The 11374-nt window shown below is 42.8% G+C and overlaps 1 pseudogene; it reads right to left on the minus strand.

Annotated features, from left to right (window-relative positions):
• Window positions 1-6950: 6950 nt before the first annotated feature.
• LOC147445772 (shikimate O-hydroxycinnamoyltransferase-like) lies at window positions 6951-8993 on the minus strand (annotated as a pseudogene).
• Window positions 8994-11374: the final 2381 nt, after the last annotated feature.

Raw genomic sequence — 11374 nt, forward strand, 5'->3', positions numbered from 1 at the left:
AGAAGGAGGCTATTCTACTGTGATGGTGCCTTGTGATTGAGATTGAGAGTGAGAGTGAGAGTGAGTGCGATTGAGAACTGTGCACAGATTGAGAGTGAGATTGAGACTTAGATAGCTCGGGGGTGGTCGGGAGGTTGATACGAGCTACGCTCTTCTTGTACCTGGGAATTGATTTCAATATACATCTCTAATTTCCTACGTGTACTGTGTGTACTTGCAAATTTTTGTTATTCAGCTGTTGTATTTCCGTGTCTGATCACATCATTAGCCACTCAAATTCAAGCAAATGTTGCTACCATCCCTTTCAAAGTGGAGGAGTTCTTACAAGAACGTCGTTGTAGGGAAGGCCTTTAATTGACTATATGCATTGGTGACCATATGGATTATCGAGGCTCTAACCCCCGCCCAACCCAACATAAAGAAGCAAGTGTTGCACAAAGTACGAGATGCACGGGCCGCAGACAAGTACGCCGTCTATAGTGGTGGTAGATCCATCATCCAAGAGTTTTGCACACGGAAACCCACCCAACATCCACCTCCTCCCCCTTAGCCACCCCTCTCCCCCTAAGCAACATTTGTTGCAAATTTGGTGTATCACCCCCCTAGCCCGTCCCCCCCCCCCCCCCCCCGCCCCCCCCTTCCCAACATCTACATGTGTTATTGCACACATTGTACCTCTTTGATAGAGGAGCCTCTATTGTACATGTTTTATTGGTTATCCCATAGGTCATATTTGACCTCCAAGGATGATAATGGAATCTATCTATCTAACCCGCCCCCCACAAACATCTACATGTGCTATTGCACACATTGTACCCTCTTAGATAGAGGAGCCTCTATTGTACATGTTTTATTGGTTGTCCCATAGGTCATATTTGACCTCCAAGGATGATAATGGAATCTATCTATCTAACCCGCCCCCCACAAACATCTACATGTGTTATTGCACACATTGTACCCTCTTAGATAGAGGAGCCTCTATTGCACATGTTTTATTGGTTGTCCCATAGGTCATATTTGACCTCCAAGAGTGATAATGGAATCTATCTATCTAAACACAAGCTCTAAGTTGAAGTCTAAGAGCTTTTAAACTACATTGAAATGCATAACATCGACAGTAGTTCTTGTTGACCCAGATCAAGGCCTCAATGATCAAGATTATAAGAGAAATGAGCAGTGAAAGAAATTAGAATGAATGGCAAGAATGTAAGTTTTAGGAACACCAGACTAATGTCAACATGGATAATCTCCTGCTTGGAATATCTTTCTTGACAATAAAATGCTTCCCATACTTTTGTAATCTTAGAATGTAATAAAGTCTTGTCCATTGCTGAAGGCAAAATGTCACAAATCAACATACTCTCCATCCAAGGATTTTTGAAAAATATTAATCATCCTAAGATCTCTTCCTCTCCATGCAACATGTGGATATGCTTTTCTTGCATTTGGAAACTGTTGAGATGTCGAGCTCTACACCTTGAGCTGGCATCCACTACGGGTCTTGGCCGCTTACGGCATTTACTCACTGGCGCATTAGGTGACCGACATGGAGGATCTCTGCCAGTGATTCTACAGCTGGACTACACTTATAGTGCGAGCCTAGTACGCTTCTAGCGAGTTCACACTTAGTGACCGCATGTACATATGTGCTACTTTTCAGCTTTAGCACTTAGTCATTTCGTACTCTCTTTTCTGTAAAGAAGAAGAAGAAGCTTTCCATCTCTGTGTGCTTTGTGCTTGTCTTGTGTAGCTCTCTTGCATCCTCATTCTTTACATGGTATCAGAGCCTGGTGCAGGCAAGAGAGGCTAAGAGAGCAAGAGCATCACAATCCCTTCGTTCACAATCCACGACCAGATTTCTGAACAAGTTTCTGAACAGGTCTCCAAAGTGGAGTATACAGAGATTTACTGTACAAGTACAGTGGTTGTGAAACGCTTGATTGTGGACACTCGTTGAGTGTAGAAAGCGTTACAGGAACCACGATAGCAGGTTCAGCAGATTTGCAGGTTTTTGCAGATTGCAACTATTTTGTCTTGGTGCTTCAAGATGTCTGACGGTTTCAGTCAGATTGTTACTGAGAAGCTTGAGAAAAATAACTACCCTGCATGGAAGTTCAGAATAACAAATTTCCTAAAAGGAAAAGGTTATTGGGACTATGTAGAAGGAGACAATGAAAAGGAACCAGAGATTCCCGAGGCAAATGCTACAGCAGAACAAAGGAAAGCTTTGAGGGACTGGCAACAAGTCCAGAGCAAAGTGATGTATTGGCTTTCTATGAGCATCACAGATGACATGATGGGCTATCTACAGGATGCTGAAACCCCCGCCATTGCATGGAAAAACTTAGGCAGAGTGTTCGAGGTGAACACCAAGGCCAGGAAGCTTCAACTAAAGTCGGAGCTAAATCAGGTTAAGAGGAACAACCTCTCCATCAATGATTATGCTTTGAAGATCAAGAGTATCATTGAGGCTCTTGGATCTATTAAAGTCTCAGTGGAAGACGATGACATTGTCCGTGCATGCTTGGATGGTCTAGGAGATGAGTATGTACATTTTAGGTCTTCCATGAATACAAGAGACGACATCCCCGTGTTCCAAGATTTGATTTCTATGCTTATTCTTGAGGAGAAGAACCTTGACACATCTTCTTCTCATGGAAGAAATAATTCTGAACAGGCCTTCTATTCTAACTCCAACAGAGGTAGAGGTAGAGGTCGTGGCCGAGGCCCAAGGGGTTGCAGGGGCCAATTTTTGGAAGGTCAATCAAATCAAAACAATACAGGTGGCAGGGAAAACTAGTCTCAAGGCAGGGGGAGTCAAAGAGGTCGTGGTGCAGCATCAAGCAGGCAGCAACATACTCCAGATAGTAGAGAATGTTGGACTTGTGGTGAAAGAGGTCACATGTCACGTGACTGTCCAAAGGGAAAAGCAAGTAGAAAGAGAGAACAGGGCAACTATGCATCTACTAGCAGAGATGCAGATGACAGCAAAAACGAGCGCATGTTTGTTATGCAGCATGTAATGAATACAATGACTGCAGAGAATTCCACCCAAGATGATATTTGGTATGTGGATTCAGGTGCCTCTAATCACATGACGTCTCGTGGAGAGTGGTTTAGAGATATGCGCAAACCAGATGTATCAGGCTATGTGCAGACAGGAGATGACACAGCTCACCCCATTGCTCATGTAGGGGACATATCTCTAAATACGAAGAGTGGGAAATCAAAGTACTTAGCAGATGTACTTCATGTCCCAAACATTACAAAGAATCTTGTTTCTGTTGGACAAATGGTTGAGCAGGGTTTGCAGGTTTGCTTCAATCCAAATGGCTGTTATGTAGAAGATTTCCAGAATGGCTGTAAGCTGATCACAGAGGGCAAATGTGTGGGCAGAATGTTTACGCTGAATGTAGACATGCCTGAGGTAAAAGCTGCATTATTTGCACAGGGCACAGGTGTTGTGGCTGATGTTGACATTTGGCACAACGCATTGGCCATGTCAATGAGCAGAGATTGCGCAGCATGCAATCAAAACAGATTGTAAAAGGTTTGCCCAAATTCAAGGTGGATGGTATGCATAAAGTGAGTGCAGCATGCCAGTTTGGAAAACAGTCAAAGGGCTCATTTCCACATGAGCGCAATGTATGTAAAAAGCCACTTGAGGTGGTGCACACAGATGTTTGGGGTCCAACCGATACTGCAAGTATACATGGTTGCAGGTATTATGTCTCTTTCATTGATGACCATACAAGGAAAGTATGGGTCTACTTCATGCGTAACAAAAGTGAAGTGTTTGGTCACTTTCAAGACTTCAAAGTCATGATTGAGAAGGAGACAGATATGCAAATCAAGACATTGAGGTCAGATGGAGGGGGAGAGTACTTCTCCAATGATTTTTCAGATTTTCTGCGAATGCATGGTATACACAGGCAGTTTACATGCAGATATACTCCACAGCAGAATGGGGTCGCAGAAAGGAAAAACAGGCACATTGTAGAGGTTGCACGTGCATTGATGAATGAGAAGAACATGCCTCATCATTTCTGGGCTGAAGCTGTAAATACAGCTGTGTACATTATGAACAGGACACCTACAGCTGCGGTGCATGATGTAACACCTGAGGAAAAGTTTACAGGTACAAAGCCTGATTTGGCACACTTGAAAGTGTTTGGCTGCATAGCTTATGTGCATGTACCAGATGAGTTGCGTAGGAAATTGGATCCTAAAGGAGAGAAATGTATTCTTGTGGGATATTCCCTTGAACAAAGGGGTACAGGTGCTACAACCCTACTACACGAGAATTACGAGTGAGCAGAGATGTAGTCTTTGATGAGATGAGCAGCTGGTACAGTAATGCACATGGCACTATTGGGGCTGATGTAAAAGATGATGTGGTTGTACAAAATGTGAGGCCACAGTCACAGGTTTTGAGTGGACCACAAGAGTCCTCTTCTCGTGGCTCTGTTGAGAAACCATGGAATGGTAAACTACGTACGCAGGTTACTCCACCAACAGGTACAGGGAATGTATCACGAAAAGGAAAGGAAAAGGTTGATGAACCTCCCTTTATGGCTGATGCATCATCAGGTTTTTCACATGTAGACATGGATTCAGATGGTTCTAAACAAAGTCTTGATGAGGAATTTGGAATTCCGGCTGTCAGGATACCTGGTGTAAGGAAAGTACAAGAAGATGCTAGAGGGCAAAGGAGTGACCCAGGACCGCACAGATCTAATAGAGTCAGAAATCCAGTTCAGAAATTGACTTATGATGGGTATCTAGCGCATCACCAAGCCTACATGGCTAAGGTGATACAGGATGTGGAGCCCACATGTTTTGAGGATGCAGTTGGAAATGTGCATTGGGATGATGCAATGAATGAAGAGATGGCTGCATTGGAAGCAAATGACACATGGGAGTTGGTGCCATTGCCAAGTGGCAAGAAAGCTATTGGCTATAAATGGGTGTATAAAACCAAGCATAAGGCTGATGGTAACATTGAGCGTCACAAGGCAAGGCTGGTCGCAAAGGGTTATGCACAGACGTATGGCATAGACTATGAGGAGACCTTTGCTCCAGTGGCAAAGATGACGACTGTGAGAGCTGTCATAGCAGTGGCTGTATCTAGAGGATGGATTATGCATCAAATGGATGTAAAGAATGCCTTCTTGAATGGTGAGTTGCAAGAGGAAGTGTATATGGATCAGCCACCTGGTTATGTCGATCCAGGTTACCCAGATTATGTATGCAGACTTCTCAAAGCTTTGTATGGTTTGAAGCAGGGCTCTAGAGCATGGTATGACAGGATTGCCAAGTATCTTGTCAGTATTGGTTTTAGGAGAGCTCATGCTGATCATTCACTCTATGTACGTGAGAGTGATGTGGGGATTGTGGTCATTACCATATATGTAGATGACCTTATTATTGTTGGTGACAATGCTATGGAGATTGACCATGTGAAGGGTCTTCTCAAACAGGAGTTTAAAATGAAAGATTTAGGCGAGTTGCGCTACTTTCTTGGCATTGAGGTGATCAGGACTCCAGAGGGTGTATGGCTATCACAGAGACAGTATGCTTTGGACATGTTGTCAAAGTATGGTATGGCTGATTGTAAGCAAATTTCTATTCCCTTGGATGTGAATGCAAAGCTGAGTGCAGAGAAGGGTGATGTTGTTGAGGATGTCAACATGTACAGGAAGATTGTGGGTAGTCTAATCTACTTGACTATCACAAGGCCACACTTGAGCTACACAGTAGGCTTGGAGAGTCAGTTCATGCAGCTTCCGAGGAAGCCACATTTGGATGGAGTACGACGCACACTTAGGTATGTGCAAGGTACTCTTGATTACGCATTGTTCTATGCAGCAGATGCACCATTAGCATTGTATGGGTATACAGATGCAGATTGGGCAGGTAGCATTGTTGATAGGAGATCTACGAGTGGCTTCATGTTCTCTTTTGGTAGTGCTGCTATTACTTGGAGCAGCAAAAAGCAGCCTACGGTTGCTTTATCGAGCACAGAGGCCGAGTACAGAGGTGCAGCAGTTGCGGCTTGCGAGGTAGCTTGGCTACGCACATTACTTGAGGACTTGGGAGTGCAGGTGGACCAACAGATTTTCATCCATTGTGACAACCTCAGTAGCATGCAATTGGCTAGGAACCCAGTGTTCCATGCCAGGACCAAACACATAGAGGTCCATTACCACTACGTTCGAGAGCGAGTGTTGATGGGCGACATCAACTTGGTCTACGTCAGCACAGAGGAGCAGATAGCGGATATCTTTACCAAGGCCCTCGGAGCTGAGAAGCTTCGACGTTTCTGGACTATGCTTGGACTCTGCGACATGTAGAACTCGAGGGGGAGTGTTGAGATGTCGAGCTCTACACCTTGAGCTGGCATCCACTACGTGTCTTGGCCGCTTACGGCATTTACTCACTGGCGCGTTAGGTGACCGACACGGAGGATCTCTGCCAGTGATTCTACAGTTGGACTACACTTATAGTGCCAGCCTAGTACGCTTCTAGCGAGTTCACACTTAGTGACCTTATGTACATATGTGCTACTTTTCAGCTTTAGCACTTAGTCATTTCGTACTCTCTTTTCTGTAAAGAAGAAGAAAAAGCTTTCCATCTCTGTGTGCTTTGTGCTTGTCTTGTGTAGCTCTCTTGCATCCTCATTCTTTACAGAAACAAGGTGTCAAAAATGGACCTTTGAATAATGAAAATGCAGTTCAATAAAAAAAAACACAGTAAGGACAAATTTGTAGAGCGTTGGCTAGCCAAACAAGGTGAAGAATCACATGGGTGTTCTAAAACAAGAGAAACTCACATGCCCATTGACTCAATCTTAGAGAATAAAGAGAAGGACCTTTCAAGCTAAAAATACTTATACAAAAGCTAGCATGTCCATTTCATACTAAAAAGAGTACTAGGGGCAATGGAGACAATCAAAACTGGTAGAAGGGTTGCTCAAAGGTGGGCATGTGGTGGGAGGCAAGGGCAAGGGAAATGGAGACGCCACCACCACCAGAGGAGCTAGGAAGCATGAAAGGGAGGCCTTCAAATGAGATGCCAATAGGGCCCATGAAGATGGGGCAGCCCCAACAAAAAGTTACAATCGTGGATGGAAAGGTGGGTCCAAGAGGTGATACGGACATTAGGAGTACGAAAGGTGTGGGCACCTTGAACAAGAAACTCTAGGCCAGGTTGTAGCTCCAAATAATCAAGTGTTGATAGTAAATATTCATCGTCCATACGTGCGATGGCCTCCCTAATCCTTTGGGCACCCACACTTAGTGGGCCTTTGTCTAGCTCACCGACTTGTGCCATGGGTGTGGCAGTGAAGATGGCATTGCCAAAGTAGCCTCTTGGCAAGGCTAGTTGCAATCGGCTTCTCCCTTTTATTGCTATGTACAATTTTGTCTCTTGTTTCTCACTCAACCCTCGTGCCCTTGACACACACCTCCACACATGTGTTGCCACTGCCTCGTATGTGCTGTATGTCACCCCTCTTGTTCCATCCATTGCCGTCGCTTGCAGCTCCACAACTTGCCAACATTAAAATGCTCAATATCAACAATTTTCCCCAGAAAACACCTTAAATTAGCACCACACAGTGAATATGTTCAAATTACACAAAATATGAACATAATATTACAGTAAATTATGAACAACTGTAACGGAAATCGTCACTTGTTATTGGACTAACGGGCTAGAAAAGAAAATGCTTGAGACTTATTCTAAGAGCTAGCCATCAAAGTTGAAGTTCTGCATGGGTGTGACTGGCAGTGCTCAAAACAAAGCATTTTCATAATCTCAATTTTTAAGATTAAGGCAATGAGGCAGCCAATATTTATGCCAAAATGCTAGATTTTTGGGAAAATTACACTATAAAATGGGACATTGGAACACTACCTTATGTTATGCAATTGAGCAACCAACCATAATTTTTACCTGTGCTCGAGTGAGAAAGAAAAAATTGCAAGCCACATTGTCGTTCGTATTTGTAGGCCCACTGTCATTATGATGTGAAGAGAGCTTGTTCTTGAATTTTGCCACTACATTTGGTTGTACTGCAATGCTGCGATCATATTTGCTAGAGGGCAATAGTGAAGGGGGAGGTTGATACTCGATGTGCGAAAATGTTGGTGTAGATGGGTCACGCGTCCGCAAAAGGGTATGATTGATAAAAGGATGACGTGGAATGCCTTCCCCCCTTTGCTATGTCTGCCCATGTGTTGACGAAGTGGGTACTGGAGATCCCATCAGCAACATGGTGCTCCATCCCCACACCAAGCGAGGCCTCTCATCATTGAAAGAATGTTACCACTATAGATTATTTGTGTCGATGACTACTGTTACGAAATAAACCAATATGGTGCATAATAATAGGATGTGGTCACTCTTCCGTGTAGGTCACATGAGGCACATGTTGTTTAAGGGCAAGAGTGTGTGCAAAATCACCAAAGTCATTGATAATGGCATCGATCTCTGCCTCGACAAGAAGCACACCCTCGGCAATACCTCAAGAGCCTTCTTGCCTTCTACAAAACCTCATAAGAGAAGAAGTCGTCCTATTATGTTTTGGAAGTAGCTCTCTCTCTCTCTCTCTCTCTCTCTCTCTCTCATGTATAATTACCGGAGAAAAGTATTGACGCTTTTGAGTTTTGCATGCCAAGCTGCAAAGTGCACACCAGATGCCAAAGGTTGCAATGCGGAACGTGATGAGTGGCCGCATCTCTTCTTATAGAGAAGGCGTAGAGACTCTCTCTCTCATCTCTCTCTCTCTCTCTCTCTCTCTTTCTCTCTCTCTCTGTGGATTGCTCCTACGACGTTAAATCTCTCTCTCTCTCTCGCCCGCCTCCCCGGCAACTACGTGGTGCTGTGCTACTTGACGCACGTGACGTTTTTCTCCTCTCGCGTGGTGCTGTGCTACTGTGCCATCTCTCGTCATCTCCTGATGGAGAATCTGATGGAGCATCTCTCGTCATCTCGCATGGTTGGCTACTGTGCCATCTCTCGACTTTTTAAATGGCTTTGCCCCGAAATTTGTTGATGCGGTATTATGTTGATATGCAAGTGTAAATTGTTGCTACATTTTCCACATCATTTCCATGTGCCCCATAGTCTAACTGTGTTGTCCAAGTAAACGCATAGTACGATATCACAAACGCATAGTACAATATCACAGCCATCACAAAACTTGATGTTGTTGACATGTGTATAATGTGAAAATAAAATATCTACCTGGCACCAAATGCAACAATGTACATAATGTCATATGTGTGAGAGGTTGCAATGGTTCCAATTGTGTACATACCTTAGTAGGGAGACGAGGCCCTAGATGTATCACTCTTGCACATTTTCTCAAATGAATAAATGCTTAACTTGATTTAGGAATGTACAACTGTCAAGTGTTTTGAAGTGGCACGCTCATCTTGCTTGGAAAGTCTAATGCGGTTGATCTCCTCTTAAATTAGCAAGTTTCATGTATATCTATAAAGAATGTATCCAACATGCTTGACACGTGGGTTTCAACGTGTAATTGGAGGCCAAGGGAAGTTTCTCACAAATTTGGGGATCTTTCCTAGCTTGCTTGGGCTAAAAATGGCAACATATTGATAAAGCAAATCCAAAAATAGCCAAAGAAGCATATATCACAATGACACATTTACAATGGTGGTCATGGTTGCTCAAGCTAGGGGGCTACTTTATAGAGTAGTCCCGTGCGTGCTGTATCTACCTCATGTTCGAGCTTGTGAGGCCATCAAATAGGGTTTTCTCTCTTAAAGTAAGCATTTGGGACTGTCTAACGAAGCGCCTAAGATTGTATAAAATGGTCTTATTTAGTAATTGAAGCGAAAGATTAAGGTTTATAATAGGACAAATGAACACTTCATATGTGCAATTAGGCGGGAGTCTACACCATATCATCATACATACAAGAGTTTTGAGTTGATTTTGTGTCTTTTGCTTTGAATCCTCTATGATTTACTAGTTTTTGCAATGAACTCTCAAAGTCAAAACCCTGGTCCTTTTCAAACACCACCTCAAACTTTCTAATACATTTTTGGTGAACCCAACGTGAAATGGGCTAGGGTGATGGAACGGAAGCTTAATTGAAGGTCTCAATAGAAAGATTTTAAGTTATAGAGAAACAAGAGCAACAAGGGATGCAATTTTGATTCTATTGTAATGCAAATGTTTCAAGCCTTTTTTGTGTTTATGTAGCATAAACCAGCTATTAAAATAAAGATCTTTCTTCAAGAAAATTCCTTCAATCAGTGGTGCGTAAACTTGACCAATCTAATGGTAGATATGTAACAAAGTGTCTTTGTGGTTATGTAAAGGATATGGAGCTACATTGAGTACCTGAAGCGGAGATGGTATAAAGTTCTTATCTACTTGTGATTCTTCATATGAATGAGCATGTAAGGGGAATTGGAAATGAGCATGGGGGCTAACTAAGCAAAAATGACAAAGAGACAAGATCATAGTCAAACCTACTCAAGCCCCAAGAGTTTGTGAGAGTTTTGTAGATGTTATTATTGTGGTTCCAAAGAGGAAGAAATCTATCTTAGATGGTTTTTTCAAGGAAATGCAAGAGCTCGCCTTAAAGATTGCAAGGCTAGAAGAGAACCATCAAGCCAATCTACAAGGCAAAGACCTAAAAAAAGAGAACGATTTGTAAACAGGTGCATACGATTTGCACACAGGTGCATACGATGTGATGGTATCAACAATGAAAGGAGATATTGTGAAAGGTTCGATGAATGCTTTGATGAAGGATCTTTTTTTCTTCAAAGATCAAGATTCACTCAAGTGAAATAGGTAAGCCTTTGGGAAGGAATTTGGCAGAGGAGGGAGTAATAAGCTATTTGAGGACATGGCTACTAGACATGTCATCTTAATGGTTGAGGCAACCGCCCATGGGTTGAACGTGGAGCCTATTGACCAAAAAAGAGTCAAGGTTGATTTGGATAAGATGTTCAGCTTACTACCTCTAATATAGAGGCAACAACACGTCTCAATTTTTTTTGGGAAGAGGATTTTGAATAATAAGGTTGAATTTAGTTTGGGTGAGGTTCTTGGCATAGACAATCAGGAGTTCCACAAAGAAATAATTGACATTATAGAAAGAAACAATCTCTTCCTGAGTCTATTTGTGTCCTGGATGAAGAAGAATTTTGAAATGCATAATGTGTCCCATGTTTATGGTAAACAAAGGATGAAAATGTTATTGGATGTTACAAGTCTACAAGAGGAGTAAACTAAGGTCATTTCTTGGGTGATGAATATGAATAAGATACCACTCATAGGACTTATTACTCTAAGAGTCATTAGACAAGAGCAACTACCAAGACTATAGTGA

This window comes from Adiantum capillus-veneris, chromosome 12, assembly GCF_014529385.1.
Source record: "Adiantum capillus-veneris isolate H3 chromosome 12, ASM1452938v2, whole genome shotgun sequence".
In the NCBI taxonomy this organism is placed as follows: Eukaryota; Viridiplantae; Streptophyta; class Polypodiopsida; order Polypodiales; family Pteridaceae; genus Adiantum; species Adiantum capillus-veneris.